The sequence below is a fragment of the Schistocerca serialis genome, chromosome 3 (genome assembly GCF_023864345.2).
Source record: "Schistocerca serialis cubense isolate TAMUIC-IGC-003099 chromosome 3, iqSchSeri2.2, whole genome shotgun sequence".
Classification (NCBI taxonomy): Eukaryota; Metazoa; Arthropoda; class Insecta; order Orthoptera; family Acrididae; genus Schistocerca; species Schistocerca serialis.
The window spans coordinates 327,989,055-328,008,094 of record NC_064640.1 but is presented as its reverse complement, the minus strand read 5'-3'; the positions used below and the strand labels follow the sequence as shown (position 1 = coordinate 328,008,094).

Here is a 19,040-nt window from a genome sequence, read left to right as displayed (position 1 = left end):
TGCAACGTGCTCCCTTGCTGGCCACAAGTTTGGTATGGAGGTTTTGTGGTAGGGCTTTCCATTCCTCCACCAGCACATCGACAACTGCGTAATGGTCGTTGATGCATATAGACGTGCGACAATACTGTCTCCCCAAAGCATCCCACACACGTTCGATGGGATATAAGTCGGGGGAACGTGTAGGCCAGTCCATTCGCCAAATATCCTGTCATTCCAAGAGCTCCCCCACCACCGCTGTTGTATGCGATCGCATACTGTCATTAAAATTTAGCCACACCCGAATAAACCCCTCAAAAGACGCGCTTGGGAAAGGGGTACAGTGTCACGATAACGTTGACCGATGAGTCTACCGTGTTCAGAGATTTGGAGACCAGTACGCCGATGCAACATTATGCTTTCCTACGCAGGACCACCAAAACAGTTATGTTCGACAGTGCTGGCCGTACTCTCATATTATGAGAGGTGAGAACACGTATTGCGCCCAGGAACATTTTCGAGCAGGATCGTTTTGGTGGGCCAGGTGTAATGATATAGGGAAGCATAATGTTGATGTGCCTACTGGTTCTCGAAATCTTTAAACACGGTACGCTCACAGATCAAAGTTATTGTGACACTGTACTGCTTCCCCATGTGTGTCTTTTCAGAGGAGCATACGGCCTTGACTTTATTTTTTATGAATGACAATACGCGACCGCATCGAACCGCGCAGGTGAAAGAGTTCTTGGAACGAGAGGTTATTCGGCGAATGGACTGACCTGCTCGTTCCCCCTACTCAAAACCCATCGAACACGTGGGGAGAGGGGGGGGGGGGGGGAAGAGTACGCCCATATGCACTAACAGCCATCCAGTAGTTGTCAGCTGCAGAATGCCCTACCACAAGAACTCCTTATCAGTTTTGTGGTTAGTATGGGAGCTCGTTGTAGAGCACACAGTGCCATTCGTGGTGATTGCGCACCCTGTTAAGAACCATGTCCCCCCTTTTGTAACATCTATGTGACCATCAGAAAGCCGGCCGAAGTGGCCGAGCGGTTCTAGACGCTACAGCCTGGAACCGCGCGACCGCTACGGTCGCAGGTTCGAATCCTTCCTCGGGCATGGATGCGTGTGAAGTCCTTAGGTTAGTTGGGTTTAAGTAGTTCTGAGTTCTAGGGGACTGATGACCTCAGAAGTTAAGTCTCATAGTGCTCACAGCCATTTGAACCATCAGAAAATGCAGTGACTTCGGTATAATAACTGCCTTCGAATAAAAGTGTCATTTCTGTTCATCTCATTGCGAATTTGTTGCAGTTACCTTCTGCATTGCACTGCACTGTACTTTACTATACTACAGCAGTTCTTTCCATGTATGGTCGAAGTTTAATCGAGTTATGTTACTTCGTAGTGATACATTATACGGGAGTTGCTTTACTCTTTGTTTTGCACATCAGTATATATATAAAAGACTAGCTACTTGCAACCTATTTACAAACACGAAAATGACTGCTTATTTCTGTATGACGGATAACCTGTAGTGCAGAGGAAGTTTTCTAGGTGTTAGAGATTTAATTTCCGCTTAGAAACACTACTGCTGCTCTTCAGACATGCTGGTTCAGCGAGTAGGTTGCTAAGGCTTTTAATATATGCGGATTTCACTGTTTTATGAGCAGATATTGGATTCAATAAAGGGAAATGCGGTTAACTTTTCCTTCTAGTATTTTATTTGTGGAAACACTACGTAGTGTACACACTGTCTAATCACATTAATGTGACTACCTGTCAGAAACCTGGATAACCATCCTTCCGGGCGCGGACTAACGCGAGACGTGCAGGAAGACAGTCAGTGAGTTTCTGGGAGGTGCCGACAGGGATGTGGAGTCATGCCGACTCCAGTGCTATGTCCAGCTGCATTTAGGATTTGTGGTGCGAAGAGCCCCATCGAGGTGGTCCCACAGAATCTCGATAGGGTTTAAGCTTGGGGAGTTTGGTAGTCTGGGTAATACGGTCAACTCATCCTCGTTCACTTCGAACCACACACATAAACTGCGAATTGTGTGACACGTTGCATTTTCCTCTAGTAGATGCCATCGTGACGAAGAAAAACAAACTGCATGTACGGGTGGACATTGTCCCCAAGGACAGATACATATCTGAGATGAAGCTATTGCGCCATCCAGAATGACAAGCTTACCCGGGAAATGCCACGAAAACGTTCCCCAGACCATAACGCTCCCTTCTCCGGAGTAGGCCCTTCCGACTATTGTTGCAGGGTATTTGCTTTTAGTCCGGTGGAGCATAAAACGTGATTCATTTGTAAAGGCCATCTGTCGCCACTCATTGTACGTCCAGTTACGTTATTGGCGTCGATGAACAGCAGTCAGCACGGGTACATGAAACACGCGCCTGCTGCCGAGGCTCATACGCAGTAATGTCGCTGAACTGTCGCTGAGTAGACACTGTTGTAGCCCCTTGGTTCATCTCGGCGGTCAGTTGTTGAGCAGCTGCATGTCTATTCGCCCGTTCACATCGCCAATGGTCATGACCTTTCGTCTTCAGAAAAATCCCTCCGTTTCTTTCAATACGTCAACAATTGCAGTGTTTTCCGAATTCCCAGGCATGTTTTATATACCCTCCACTGCTAGTGCTGCCATCTGCTTCTTACAAGGGAACCTCCCCATCGCACCCCCCCTCAGATTTAGTTATAAGTGGGCACAGTGGATAGGCCTCGAAAAACTGAACACAGATCAATCGAGAAAACAGGAAGAAGCTATGTGGAACTATGAAAAAAATAAGCAAAATATACAAACTGAGTAGTCCACGCGCAAGATAAGCAACATCAAGGATAGTCTGAGGTCATGAGCGCCGTGGTCCCGTGGTCAGCGTGAGCAGCAGCGAAAGGAAATGTCCGTGGTTCAAGTCTTCCCTCGTGTGAAAAGTTTAGTTTTTTATACAATCAACTTCGCTCTCCAAAATTCCAGGACATGTTCAGATTTGCTTGGACATATGCAGGATTTGACGGTTTACTCACGGAAAAATTTGAAAACGTTAAAAACATATGTTTTAACAGAGCATAGGGAAAACTGTGCGACTGTGAAACTGTTGCATTCATTTGTTGCAGTTTATGTGACAAACTCATGTTTTCATCACTTTTTTGGGAGTGATTATCACATCCACAAGAATCCTAAATCGGGTAAGGTAGAAGAATCTTTTCACCCATTAGCCAAGAGTACAAGTTAGGTGGGTCAACAACATATTCCTGTCATGTGACGCACATGCCGTCACCAGTGTCGTATAGAATATATCAGACGTGTTTTCCAGTGGAGGAATCGGTTGACCTATGACCTAGCGATCAAATGTTTTCGGTTCCCATTGGAGAGGCACGTCCTTTCGTATACTAATCGCACGGTTTTGATGTGCGGTCGCAAAACACAGACACTAAACTTATTACAGTGAACAGAGACGTCAATGAACGAACGGACACATCATAGCTTTGCGAAAATAAACTTCTCACTCGAGGGAAGACTTGAACCAGGACCTCTCATTCCGCAGCTGCTCACGCTAACCACGGGACCACGGCGCTCCTGAGCTCACACTATCCTTGATGTTACCCATCTTGTGCATGGCCTACTCAGTTTGTACATTTTGCTTATTTTTTTCATAGTTCCACACAACTTCTTCCTGTTTTCTCGATTGAACTGTGTTCAGTTTTTCAAGGCCTATCCACTGTGCCAACTTATAACTAAATCTGAGGGAGGTGCGATGGAGAGGTTCCCTTGTTAGAAGTGGTTATTGCACACAACCGTCGAACGTAGTCGGAGGTCACATTAATGTGACTGGGTCTTTTAGTTTAACTTGCACATTAAAATTTGCTGATAAGTCGTTTCGGATGGCACTCATCATTTACCAGATTCCTAATACTGATGAATTGGTGGGTTCAACATTAGTTGAAAGTTGAGAACGGATGCATGTCATCCGAAACTGATTGGCAAAAATTGTAATATGGAAGTGAGACTACATACTAAGTACTGCATTCTAATGACTGACTGCTTTCTGCCACTAAGGCAAATATTACCAAAGATTTGTGAAAGACAATACTATTCACTAGCTCGCAGATAATATAGACAACAATTTCATTTGTGAATAACTTATTGTGAGACTGCAATTAATGTCCTCAACTATTTAAACAAACGTTTACTATGCGTATACGCTACATACATAAACTTCATATAGTAATTTTTTATTACGAAATAAACAGCATTATTGCGATGCATTTCTTCCACATTTCGGGTAGTACTCGTATTTGCTGTATTCACTACAACAGCAAGCTTCAACAATGATTCCGACAGTGACGTGAACCAAAATGCTTACCTTCCATGGGAAGAGCGATACCATAGAAACAAAAATTTTGGCTTGCCACTGATTCTTTTTACTACTCTTCTTATGGGTCCGAGCTTTGCGTCGACTCGTGAATCGTATCCAGATAATCAGTTAGGTAGTACACTACTAGCAAATGGCCGGTACGACGTTTCGATTCGTGGTGATGAACACTTTTATATTTGTAACATAGAAAAAAAATAGAAATACGATAGTATCTGTCCCACAAAATACGAGTATACATCCCGCAAGACATTTTCAAATTAAAAAGGTACAAAAATGATTCAGTAGTAATATCTGTATTCCTGAACTACCCAATCACTTATCAGTTGAAGTCATGAAGTCTGTTAAAAGAGTCCACGATCATTTTATGGCATTAATTTGTAAACGTCCGTCTTGCTCACGTAAATTGTACAATTCACAGTTACCAGTTTCAGCCATTGCTGTCTTCAGGTCTGTTACAAATAGAAAAATAGCAGAATGAGATTTTCACTCTGCAGCGGAGTGTGCGCTGATATGAAACTACCTGGCAGATTAAAACTGTGTGCCCGACCGAGACTCGAACTCGGGACCTTTGCCTTTCGCGGGCAAGTGCTCTACCGTTCGAGTCTCGGTCGGGCGCACAGTTTTAATCTGCCAGGAAGTTTCAGAAAATTAGCAGTGTAACCAACTGTGTCCAATTACCTGAAACAAAATTTGCAACAAGCATAGTGTACATAAGAAAAATAAAAAATATTAGCGATTAACAGCCATGCATACCAGCTATACATACCATAAAAATAGTCTGATGTAGGTATCGAAGTCAAAGTTTGTGTACTGTTTCTAGGTGCATGGTAAGTTCTTCTGATGGCTTGGATGCGACCAGTATTTATACAAATAACTGAGGCCAGTAGAGGTAACTATAAGTGGGGTAAATGAGTAACCAGTATCGTAAATTCAGTATGTAAAATGCAGTATGCGTAGTCATTAATTAAAGCTACATCATATGGCCAAATGAGCGTCTGACAATGAATTGAAATGCGATATGTGGAATTTAATTTATAATTAAAATTCACATGAAACGCGTAAAGAGTAATAACAGAAAACTTATAATCTGGCAAAGTAAATAACACATAATGGTGTAAAATGTTTAAAAGCAAGATAAAATCTATAAATCGAAACCTGTCAGCAGGACAGAACAATTAAACATTAAGCTAAGTGTGAGATAGTTAACAAGACTGTGACTATTAATTAAAAATGTTGATAGACGATGACACATACGGACTGGAATCTCAGTGACGCCACCACGTGGCTTCCCTGTAATAATCTTTGTTTTTCTGTAGCGGGGCTTGCGGAAGAAGCTCCAGTCTACTGCTCGTGGGTGACCGGCGCACACGACCGCAAGACAAGCCGTCGCGGCGCTCGACGCTGCTCAAATTAGTAGGTTTCTGAATACATCAGAATAAGAATTTAAGTTAAACTCATTCTGTTTATTCAGCAGCATACCCGGCTGCCGTTTTCTGTGTACGATAATTTCCATTTGTTCTAGTAGGTTCAATAATTGTCCTTTTCGTGTCTTATGCAACACTTTCATATTATCCTCTATATATCCTGCCACATGTTTTTATTCATCCAAATGTGTACCGAATGCGTTGTTATTCTGGCTGTTTGTATGCTCTCTAAAACGAGACTTTAAATTCCTTCCCATCTGACCGACACAAAACTTTTCACAGTCCCGGCAACTGATTTTGTAGACGCCAGGTCCTACATATTTGTTCTGTTGTTCCCAACTTTGCAGTGTAGCCTAGAAACAACTATATCTTTCTTTCGAAATTCACCTTCTTTTTACTTTCGTATATCTAAAGGCTTGTGCAATTCTGTCTGAAAATGCTCCATAGTGTGCACCCTATTATTCTCACAGCAATAGCAGCTGTCCCCAGTTTTTTACTCATTTTCACTCTGATTTCTTCTGGTGATATTTGCGCTGTATTCACAGTCAAATACTCACAAATTATTTCATGTCAGTGCACCACGTTCGTCTATGGTGCTACGCTTTTGGTACTAAGAGAGCTTCAAGCATCAGCTGCAATGTTATCTCGATAGGACCAGTACATATGATCAGTGTTTGCCTGTTTGCCGGCCACGGTGGCCGAGTGGTTCTAGGCGCTACAGTCTGGAACCGCGCGACCGCTGCGGTCGCAGGTTCGAATCCTGCCTCGGGCATAGATGTGTGTGATGTCCTTAGGTTAGGTAGGTTTAAATAGTTCTAAGTTCTAGGGGACTGATGACCTTAGAAGTTAAGTCCCATAGTGCTCAGAGCCATCTGAACCATTTGTTTGCCTGTTTTACTTAACGAACGGGCATTCCCATTGTAATTTTTCTTTTTGCGCCTTTCACCGTTTCTTCTGCGGTGTCGGCAGCTGTTTATGGATTAAGGCCGTTTTAGCGATATTTGGTGGTGGAATGCTTTAATGACGCTACTATTCTCCCCTGGACGGAATATGTGTATCCCATCAGACGGTCTATAATAAATCTAAGTTCAAGCACGATCGGGTTTTTTAAATGTTTGTGTAGCGTGTATCCGAGGCAGGATGTGGGTAGAAGCCCGGTATTCACATAGCAGGATGTGGAAAATCCCTAAAAACCACATCCAAGCTGGCTGGATCACCAGGCCTCGTCGTTAATACGTGAGGTGCATCCGATCTGGGGCTGGCTCACCCCCTGAGCCTGCATCCAATAAAAGGTGCTTTAACGTGCTGTGCAATCTGGGCGCTAGTTCCTTTAGACTGACCTGCTATTATTTATAGTTCTACTACTAAATCAAACATATCTTGTGCAACAACCTGGAAAATGGGGAAAATAAGGCAAATTGAATTTTTATGCATTACAATCTTTTTGCTCTATTTTTTCTATTTCCATCGATTCTTGAGGAAACTATAGTTAGGTTCGAATGTGATTTAGGAGTTACCGCTTTGTTTGCCACGCCTGTTGGCTATGGGTAGTCACGGCCCGTACGGCGCGGCCCAAGTCACGGAGCTAGTGTGACAGAGCGGCCTGCTTCTTCTTGCTGTGACAAGTACTCTGCTGGAGGAGCACATTACGCGCGAAGGCAGTTTATTAGGGCCATTGTGTCCGCTCCCAGACGACTGTTATTTTCTTTTGTTGTGAGTTTGGAGGCCATTGTTGACGCAGCGGCCGTAATGCTGGCTGTGTGGGCCGAGTGCGTGCGCTTGCTGGGCCGCGTGCTCGTTAATGCGTGAGCACGGAACAGTTCCGGTCGATGGCAGCGACCGCACTAGTCGAAGCCTGGCCTTTCCCTCAAAACGCCAATCCTGACTCTTCACTGGGGCGCATCTGCATTCTTTCTGGTTAGTCAAAGTTGTGGAAGGAATTAATTACCGTGTATACGTAGTCTATTGACACGCAAGGCTCTGTTGACATTTATCAGTTCCACTCTCGTGTACTGCTCGTCTGCCTGGCATTGTTGTAAAAGGCAAACGAATGAAGTCATTATAAATGTGACGTAGGAGCGGCGGGATTTGTGGCGGATCTACTTGGTTGTTTCGAGAACGTTACTGGCATGTTCTCAAACACAAGTTGGTGAAGCTAGAATAATATTATCCCGCCATCGTTCGAGCCTATTGTTGTCACGCGATAACTCTTGTACTAGATATTTTTCTAATGGAGATAACTTTTACGTTTTTTGCTGTAAGTTCTACAGAAAATTACATTTATCACGTAAATTTCTTTTTCATTATTACCAACACATTATCGATACGTCAGAGCATTAAATGAAACATGTGTATTGCTTGACCTAAGAATATTTCAATATGGAATGGTTACAAGCAGTTTAGCATTACATTCACAACATCTCTCCTACTAGAGATTCGACATAATCATAGGAAGTGAACAACTAAGGTGAACTTCATTCCCGTTTTACCAGACTGAGTCGATCCACCCTCTTGCGACTTTTTCACTTTCGCGAGGTACGTATAAAACACCAAGGAAAGCCGATAATTCTTCAGAATCTTTCTGTGGGCAGTCTCGAGCACTCCGCGAAGAAGCTGCTCCTATTCTGTTTAATTGTTCTTGTTTTGTATATTGTACAGTATGGCCAATTACAGCCTCTGGAAAAAATAGATTCCAGCAATACAGAACCGTTTTAGAATTTCTTTTTTCCCGCTTCACCCCTGGAAACTGTGTGACTGTATCCTGATGTGCAGTTTTTGCTGGAGGAACTTCATTCTTGAACTTTATTGTTTCTCCTTTTCTTGATACTTATCACGGTTTGCAGAAGTTAGGGCTACTATACACGCAGTTTAGGAATCGTTATCAAACTACTCTGTTGTCCTTTCGTTCGCTTCATGCTCAGATTCTGCGTCCGTACTTGAAGACGAGCTCTCTATGTAGACAGTCTCGTCAAGCGGCTCCTCTAGCGACATCAACAGCAATTCGTCTGACATGGCTTCTTTCCTGTAAAATTTTAGATGATTTCGCATCTGACAGAGCATGTATACCCAACTGCTTCAATCAATATGTAAAACCTTATAAGAATACTTACTCTACTTATAAAAAACGTAATATACGCAGAATACGTCGAGAAAAAAATTAACCTAGTCGCATGTTACTAACAGAAAGAATTAAACTAAGAGAGAAGCAAGGTGGGGTATCAGGAATACATAAAGCATTGTTACGTAATAACTCCCGTGAGAGACGAAATCTTAAAATGTGCACAGCTCCAAACAAAGCCGCTATTAGCAAGCTTTAATTGTTATTTGACCACTGAAAAATGCGTCGACTGCAGATAAAGATATCAAAGAAAGCATTGCTCGATCAACGCTTCAACACATTAAAAATACACTGAAATGTTTCCCTAAAATCTTGATTATAGCGTACAGAAAAGTGAAGTTTAGTTACAATCAGTTAGTTACAGTGTCTTAAACATCAAACTAGTGAAGATTGTTACTGCATATACACATCTAAAAATATAAGAAAAGTGGGAAATCTTTTAGACAACAGTAATAAAGTCAGTAGGAAATATTGTTACCTTTAAATGCCAAGGGTGCTCGCCAGAGACATTGTGCATGCTTTCTGTAAGGTAGTTCAAAACACTTGTTGGCAGTGGACCGCACTACTGAGAAAGAACTGTGTCTGGATCTAGAATAATTTTTTGTGCCATCTGTCAGGCTGTACAGGAAATGGAAAAAATATGGAAACACCAAAAACACAAAACATTACCATGCCTAATACCGCGTGGGAAATTCGTTGCCATTCAATACAGCCTCCAGTAGTCTCGGAACGCATACATACAGTTACTGTGTGGTTTTCAAGGGAATCTTATACCACTCTTTCTCCAAAATAGCGGCAAGTTCTGGTAATGATGATGGTGGTGGATAGTGATCACACACCCTGCTCTTCAAGGTAGACCATAAAGCCTCAATAACACTGAGTTCTTGTGACTGGTGGCCAGGGGAGATGCAAGTTCATCTTGTCCGCTATCCGGGACGTCTGCAGAGACGTCTTCGTTGGTCATCAGGGTTCAGTTCGAAGCGAAGACAATTCTACTCCAGTCAGTGAGGTTCCCTGCCGAAGACGTGTCAGGAGGCGCCCCAGACCGCCCGCCATACGGTCCGACAACCACGCGTGATGATCTGTGGTGCCATTTCATTTCATAGCAGAATCTATTCGGTTGTCATCTGCGGCATTCTTAGAGCACAGCGATACATCAATCATATTCGACGCCCCGTTTTGTTGCCATTCGTGGAAAGTCACCCTGGACTTACAGTTCAAGGTAACACCCATCCCTAACATGGTGAGAGTTTTTACTGCTTCTCTTCGTGCTTGCCAAACTCTACTTTTTACAAAAAGGTCGCCAGATTACGCCGCAATTGAGAACGACTGGAACATAATGGGCAGGGCGTTCCAACCAGATCGGGATTTTGACGATCTAACTCGCCAGTTGGACAGAATTTTCGCACGATATCTCTCAGGAGGACATCCAACAACTCCATTAACCAATGCGAAGCGGAATAGCTACTTGCATAAGGGATGAGATGAACCAAAGGGTTATTGATTTGCTAAGTTTATGAAGTTCTTTCTCTTAAATAAAAACTCCAGTTTTTCTGAAACTATAATCATTTTTTTGCTGTACATATACATCACATCCACCCGATAATTAATTCGTGGTGGGTCTTTCTATTTTGTCTCAGAGTGTAATAAGATAGAACAGCTGCTTGTCTCTTTGGAAAATTTAAAACCTCTGAAAATACTGAAGTCCTTTGCGATTGAGCACCACGTAACAACAGGATTAGAGAAGTTAAATATAAAAGATTACACTCTTGCATTGTAATCATGTAGAACTAACATTGGAAAAGGAGGAGTCGTCATATACGTACAATTTCAGAAACATTGAAGGAAGTAAATTTTTTAATAATCAGCACATAGAAGATTACACTTCTGAATTAATACTGAAAAATAGTAGATTTTTAAATAATCAGCACATAGAAGATTACACTTCTGAATTGGGGTTGGGTTGGGTTGTTTTGCGGAAGGAGACCAGACAGCGAGGTCATCGGTCTCATCGGATTAGGGAAGGATAGGGAAGGAAGTCGGCCGTACCCTTTGAAAGGAACCATACCGGCATTTGCCTGGAGCGATTTAGGGAAATCACGGAAAACCTAAATCAGGATGGCCGGACGCGGGATTGAACCGTCGTCCTCCTGAATGCGAGTCCAGTGTTTAACCACTGCGCCACCTCGCTCGGTACTTCTGAATTAATACTGAAAAATAGTTCACTTTTAGTTTTAACTGCATATATATCCCCACAGAGAAATTTTAAACTGTTTGAGGAATATGAATTCCCTGCAACGCTATCTGCCACACAACAGTAAGCATTTAATGTGTTGTGATAATTTCAATGTAGATTTTGTAGAAAATTCTAATAGGAAAATTATCAGGAAACCTTATTTGGACCCTACAATTTGATCTCAACAATTAACTTTCTGACAAAGGTGAATAAAGATAGAAGTATCCTAAGTGATAATATTTTCTCTGACGATGCATAAAACACGAAAATAACGATATATACAGTAAGAATTGCTCTCTCTGATCAGGATGCACAGTTAATTAGGGTGAATGAAATATTGCCTTATAGTATAGATATTCATCAGTGAATGTTCATTAGGATAGTTAATGATTCCGGCACAAACATTTTTAAGAACAGTTTACAAGAAATGTCCTGGGAAAGTTATTAACAAAATTAGTAATGAAAGAATGCTAAGATAAAATTATATCTATTCCATGAAAATTCATATCATTATTTGAAAATAGCTTTTCACGTAAGCTAATAAGATATCATGGATCACTAGAAGGTTTAAAGTATCCAGTGAAAGGAAAAGAGAATTGTATATGCCGGCAAGTACAAATAAAGATTCTGCAGTACTTGCACTCTACAAAAACTACTCAAACTTACTGATAAAAGTTACTAAAAAGTCAAATAACATTCACTTTATATCAGAAATCATTAATTCTGACTACAGACGTGAGGCTGTAAGGGATGTAGTAAAACAAAAGACAGGCCAACAAGCTATGAACTGGATAACAACACTATTAATTTAAATGGAATGTCTATAAATAATCAGTCACATGTAGCATATCTGTGTGTTAATATTTTCTTACAAGTAGTAGAAAATGTGTGGACAAAGAGTTCACGATAAAAATGAAGAGGTGTGGTGAACAAGCTACTTACATAAAATTTAATTACGTGTATGTCCCACCCACTTCTCCTTCTGAGATTAAGAAAATTACAAATTCTCCCAAAAATAAAAGCTCATCTGTATTTTATGGGGTTCACAACACAGCACTAAAGACTTGTTCACATATAATACTGCTGCCTTTTCTGAAATATTTAATGCATCACAATAAGCCATTGTTAAACTCCAGTATGAGAAATGTCAATAACAACCAACCCATTTCACTGCTGTTATCTGAAATATGTAATGCATCACAAAAAGCCATAGTTAAACCCCTGTATACCAAAGGTGATAGGAAATGTGAATAACTACCAGCTCATTTCACTAATGGTATCATTTTCTAAAATTTTTGAGACAATCATGTATTCTAGAATAATATCGCATTTGTGCGACAATGATATCGTCAGTAAATTGCATTTTGGATTTCAGAAGAATTGCTCAACTGAGAATTCATTTACACATACATTCGCCGAATTTTACCAGCACTAAATAACAAAAAAAGTACTTGGTATTTTCTGTAACGTATCTAAGGCATTTGACTGTGTGAATAACAATATTATCCTTGGTAAACTGATGTTATATGAAACTGATGGTATAGCAAACCACTGCATGCCATTTCTAACTAAAAGAGTGCCAGAAATTATGCATAGTAACTCAACTAATGTAGGCAGGGGAGATATTTCTGACTATTTCTGGCGAAGGAGAAATCACTTACGGCGTTCTACAGGGCTCAATCTTATGTCCACTATTTCTTCTCATACATGGTAATGACCATCTGTCTAACATACAAGAAGCAGAATTAGTTCTTTTTGTGGATGACTCTATGATTGTTATCGATCCTAAAATACATACAGCAACAAAAAATTGTAAATGCTATTCTTAAAATATTATTGAGTGGTTTTCTGCGAATATTCTCAGTCTCTATTTCAGAAAGACATGACATATTTAGTTCTGCACACATAGAGGTCCCACACCAATAGTAACTGTAACACATAGTGAGGAAACAATAACAAGGATGCAACAAGAGCCTTGTACGACATTTGCTCAAGATGATTTCTATAGAACGTCAAAATTCTTAGGTGTCCATATTAATAAGAATTTACACAATAAGTCCGCTCCCGTTAGCTAACTGGTCAGCGCGGTGGAATGCCACGCCAAGGGGCTCGGGTTCGATTCCCGGCTGGGGCAGTAGACTTTCTCCACTCAGGGACTGGGTGTTATGTTGTCGTCATCATCATTTCATCCCCATCTCCGACGCACAAGTCGCCCAATGTGGCGTCGAATGCAACAAGTGCTTGCCCTCGGCGGTCGAACTTCCCCGAATGGGGGACTCCCGGCCCATAGTACTGTACGCTCATTTCCATTTTCACACTGAGAAAAACACCTTTTGGAACTCCTATAACAACTTAGTTTAGCCACATTTTTACTTTGAATTATTGCAAATCTCCTGAAGATGAAGTCAGTGAGTTTGACATGTTTTGCGAATTTTCATTCAATAATGTTATATGGAATAATGCTCTGGGCTAATTCTGCTTTAAGAAAGGAAACCTTCATTGCTCAGATACGTTCAGTAATAACAGTATGTGGTGCTGACCCACGATCATCTTGCAGACAACTGTTTAAGGAGTTGGGCATTTTGACTACTGCTTCGCAGTATAATTCTCCTCTCCTGAAGTTGTTGTAAATAATCCACGGCAGTTCAAAAGGAACAATAATGTACATCATTACAATACCAGAAGAAAAAATTACTTTCATTACTCTACATTAATGTTTTCTTTACAACAAAAATGGGTGAAAAATGATGCAAGAAATGTGTGTAAAATATCAGACAGATAGAAAAGTTAAATTTGGATAAAACTGTAGGTGTTCCTCCATGAAAACTACTTTCATTTCTTAGAAAAACATGTAATATGGCGATCAGAATAGATTGAAAATTGGGATTAAGGCAAGAAGCGCAACGGCAAATAGATCACATTTTTGTCTTATCGGTCGTGCTCTACAATAGCGGTGTTTTACGAAGTTTAAAAATTAGACTATACCAGTACAGAATTCTTCCGGTAATTCTATATTGCATTGAAACATTTACATTAAGGAAAATAAATGAACGAAAGCTGCTAATCTTCGAGAGAGAAAGATATTAAGGAAAATTTTAGGCCTAGGAGGGACATCCAGTCGCAGGAATGGAAGATATTAAACAGCCAGGAGCTGTCAGACCTGTACTTACAAGCTGATATTGTCCTAAGGATGAACAAAAGAAGATTGGTGTAGGCCGGACAATTAATTAGGATGGATGAGGAAAGACTACAACTAGTTGTAGTCTCAGGATCCATGGAAGTTAGAACGGGCCGAGGAAGACCACAGACAAAATGGAAGGTTAGCAACAGGGATACGTAGGTGATGGACATGAGAAACAGAGAATGGACCACGGAAGCCAGGAAGAGACATGGTTGGTGGAGGAATGTAGAGAACGCATATGGTCTCTGAGGCCTAAGCGACAATTAAGAAGAAGAAGAAGAAGAAGAAGAAGTAGGAAAAGAAAAACAAAAAGAAGACTAAGACGAAGAACAAGAAGAAAGAGAAACAGAAGAAGAAGTAATGCGTAAAAGGTGATGGGTAGGAATAACTGACTCAAAACAGGACTAAGAAAACGTAAGTGATCAACAAATAATCATATTTACATATGAATGTGTAATCTGATTATGAAATGACTCATTTCATATCATTACGATTAATCGTCCAAATGATCCACGGAATTTGAAACAAACTAACATGCTTAATAATGATACCATTTTCCATGATAATGAAATGTCTCCATCACACGGCATAATTACTTGTATGAAAACACGATAAATAAGTGACTATTAGAATTCTCGGGACAGCTTATTCTGATGTAAATGTCAATTGTTGTTGTCGTCAGTCCGAAAGCTGGTTTGATGGAGCTCTCGGTGATAGTCTGTCTTGCGCAAGCCGGTTGATCTCTTCGAAACTGCTGCAACTTGCATCCATATGAACCTGCGTGCTGTAGCCAAGCCTTGGTGTACCCCTACAGTTTTCTTTGCCGTACACTTCCTTTCATTCCTTGATGTCTCATGATGTATCCTGTCAACCGATCACTTCTGATATTCATATTGTTCCATAAATCTCTGTTCTTCCCAATCTGATTGAGTACCCTCTTTTTATTAGTTATCCGATCTATACATCTAGTCTTCTGGCATCGTCATTATTTTTTGATCTTCGCAACTGTGACAATAACTCTTAAGGTATGTATTTTAGAGCCCATATTTACTGCCCATTTTGTCTTGTTTTGGTCCATACTACCACCTCTGAATGTTACCTACCTTACGACCCTAGCAACAATAGCACCGGCACACGTATTCCACTCAGAGGTGCCAGAACGAATTTCGCTTTATTTCGATTCGGTCGTTTCTGGACCAGGGCCTTTACATCAGATTGATACATTTACCCTCCTCTATCATCCTTGAAATTATGTAATATTATCACGGTATCACCATGTATTAACTGCTGCAGAATATCAGTGCGAGTATATTGTTAAAATAATATTGAAAGTTTATGTGCTTCAGGTTGACATAATATTATATCTACGTTCTCGAACAAGACTTTAAAGCACGTTGGACAGACGTGACACATTCGCCCCTCCTCATTCATCCTCTTCAACGTTCATGGGGCTCTGGTTATCACTCCGCCGTACAGTACTTCGCGCTCTAACATTAGGTGGCTGCTGTCGGGCGGAGCGAGCGATAAACAGCCGGAGAGTGTGAATGTTCAAAAGCCGTACATTCAAGAGTTCATAACTGCATGTAGCAAGAATTATGGTCCTAATTTTGGCACTGGATCGATTTCTGGATCTGATATTGTGCAGGAGTGCTCTTACCTCGCTAAAATTGGAGGTCAAGATGGTGATGTTTCTTTGTTAGTTGTATTCCCGATGACGTTCCTGTGAGGTTATCTGACGTTAAAGAGCTGTTATCTACGTCCTTGTTACACCAAAATGAGTGACGTAAATGAACGGGAAGCACTCAACGCGACGATCACGTCTGGGAGATCGTTCACAGTGATGGCGGACAAGCACTTAACATGCCGTTAAGGCACTTGCGGCAGTGTGTTGTGCAGTTCGAGAGATTGGAAGAGGCTATACCTTCGGGCTCGGGGAGGAAGACTGCCCGCTTCTATCAACACCTGCCACTTCACCCGTTCGAGCTATTATCTACGCCTGCAGCGAGTGCCAATAAGATCGGATGCATGAGTCAGGATGTCCGATCCTAGGGAATCCTTATGTACTGTACACAAGCACGCCGTTTTATTATAAAGTGGTACATTGACGGGTGGTAGAGTATCACTTTCTTTCCTTTGTTCCCCCTACACCTGCAGTGGCTCCCGCTAACTGCCAAACAAAGGTTTCGTAAGTGCTACTACTGCAAGTTCAATCAATATACAATAACGCGGAAAATTAGCAACACCAAGGAGAAGTTGCGCGACATAAGCGAAAGATGGTAGGCGTGTTTCTACATCTGAAAGATGATGCCTATTAAAATTTCGCTCCAGTCTCGTAAGAGTGGCGCTAATAGCACCACTACGAGGCGCAAATCACGTTTGCTTTAAATACACGCATTCTTGACCATTAGTTACCTTTGAGATTGGATGTTGTGAGTTGCTGTCATCTAGGAATGCCTTTAAGCCGACAAAAAAGCTTTCATCAACACTCACTGTGTTTGAACGGGGTCTTGTAATAAGGCTACGAGAAGCTGTGTGTTCCACCTGCGATACTGCAGTAAGATCTTGCAGGGATGTTGCCACTGTGTATGACGGCTGGCTGCGATGGTCACGAGAATATACGGTCGAAAGAAGACCAGGCACCTGACGGGCATGAGCCGCTACCGAGAGGGAAGGCCATCGTGTTCGGCGTATGGCTCTGCAGCTACAAACGACCTGTCTGCATGATAGGCACACAGGACCTACCCTGGAGTTGTGGTCTGGGGTGAGATTTCGTATGACAACAGGAGCACTCGCGTGGTAGCATGCAGACTGCAAAACTGTACGTCGATCTGGTAATTCGACCTGTTGTGCTGTCATTCATGATTAGCGTTCCAGTAGGGGTTTTTCAACAGGATAACGCTCTCTCAAATACCGCTTTTATAGCCCAAAAGGGTCTACGAAGTGTCTACATGTTGCCTTGGCCTGCTCGATCATCAGATATGTCTCCAATCGAGCACATACGGGACATCTACATCTACATAGATACTTCGCAATCCCCCTTATGGCGTGTGGCGGAAGATTCCCCGTACCACTACTAGTCATTTCCTTTCCTGTTCCACTCGCAAATAAAAGAGAGGGGAAGAGACGGTCTATGTAGCTCTATGGTCCTTACTTGCAATGTTTGTTGAAGTCTGTAGACTCGTTCTGCATTCAGCTTCAAATGCCGGTTCTGCAAATGTTGTCAATAGTGTTCCTCGAAAAGAATGTCGTCTTCCCACCAGTAACTCCCATTTCAATTACCGAAGCATGTCCGTAACATCTACATCTACTTCTACTTCATACTCCGCTAGCCAACTAATGGTGTGTCCCGGAGGGTACTTTCGATGCCATTATGTGATCCTTCCAGCCCCGTTCCACTTAAACAGTAAATCTCTACGAGACGCACATTGTCTCTCCTGTAACGTCTGCCAGTGAAGTGGTTTAGCATCTCCGTAACGTTCTCTCGCCAGCTAAACGATCCCGTGACGAAACGCGCCGCTGTTCGTTGGATCTTCTCTGTCTCCTCTAACAGCCCTACTTGATAGGGATCCCAGACAGATGAACAATACTCAAGAACTCTTGCGTGTTGTTCGAACCAACCAGTAACAAGTCTAGCAGCCCGTCTCTCAATTTCTTGAATTTATTCTTTTAATCCGACCTGGTACGGATCTCAAACATTCGAGCGGTACTCAACAATAGGTCTCCCAAGAGTCCTATATGCGGTCTCCTTTACAGATGAACCACACTTTCCTAGAATTCTCCCAATAAATCGAAGTCGGCCATTCACCTTCCATACCGTACTCCTCAAATGCTCGTTCCATTTCATATCGCTTTCCAACGTTACAACAAGATATTTAAACGACGTGACTGTGTCAAGCAGGACGCTACTAACGCTGTATCCGAACATTACGGGTTTGTTTTGTCTACTCATCTGCATTAACTTATATTTTTATACATTTTGAGTTATCTGCCATTCATCACACTAACTAGAAATTTTGTCTAAGTCATCTAGTATCTTCCTAGAGTCACTCAGCTTCGACGCCTTACCGTATACCAAAGCGTCATCAGCAAACAACCGCAGATTGCTGCCCACCCTGTCCGCCGAGTAATTTATGTATATAGAGAATAATGGCAGTCCTATCACACTTCCCTTCTGACGATAAGCTTGTCTCTGATGAAAACCCGCCGTCGAAGACAACATACTGGGTCCTATAACTTAAAGAAGTCTTCGAGCCACTCACATGTCTGTGAACCTATTCCATATGCTCGTACCTCATTTAACAGCCCGCAGTGGCCCACCGTGTAAAACGCTTTTTGGAAATCTAGAAATACGGAATCTTCCTGTTTCTCTTCGTTCACAGCTCGCAATATATCATGTGAGAAAAGGGCAAGCTGAGTTTCTCACGTTCGATGCCTTCTAAAACCATTCTGGTTCTTGGACATAAGCTTCTCGATCTCAAGAAAATTTATTATATCCGAACTGAGAATGTGTTCAAGGATTCTGTAGTAATCCGATGTTAGAGATATTGCTCTGTAATTTCGCGGATCTATTCTTTTGCCCTTCTTGTATACAGGAGTCATCTGTGTTTTTTTCAGTCGCTTGGGACTCTGCGCTAGGTGAGAGATTCCCAATAAATGCAAGATAGGCAACGGGTTAATGCTGTAGAGTACTTCTTGAAAAACCGAACAGGGATTCCATCCGGACCT

The 19,040-nt window shown here is 41.8% G+C and overlaps 1 protein-coding gene across 2 annotated transcripts in view; it reads right to left on the bottom strand.

Annotated features, from left to right (window-relative positions):
* Nucleotides 1–19,040, bottom strand: part of LOC126471606 (protein Wnt-16-like) — an 803,254-nt gene that overhangs the window by 125,995 nt on the left and 658,219 nt on the right. The gene's annotated exons all lie outside the window — the stretch shown is intronic.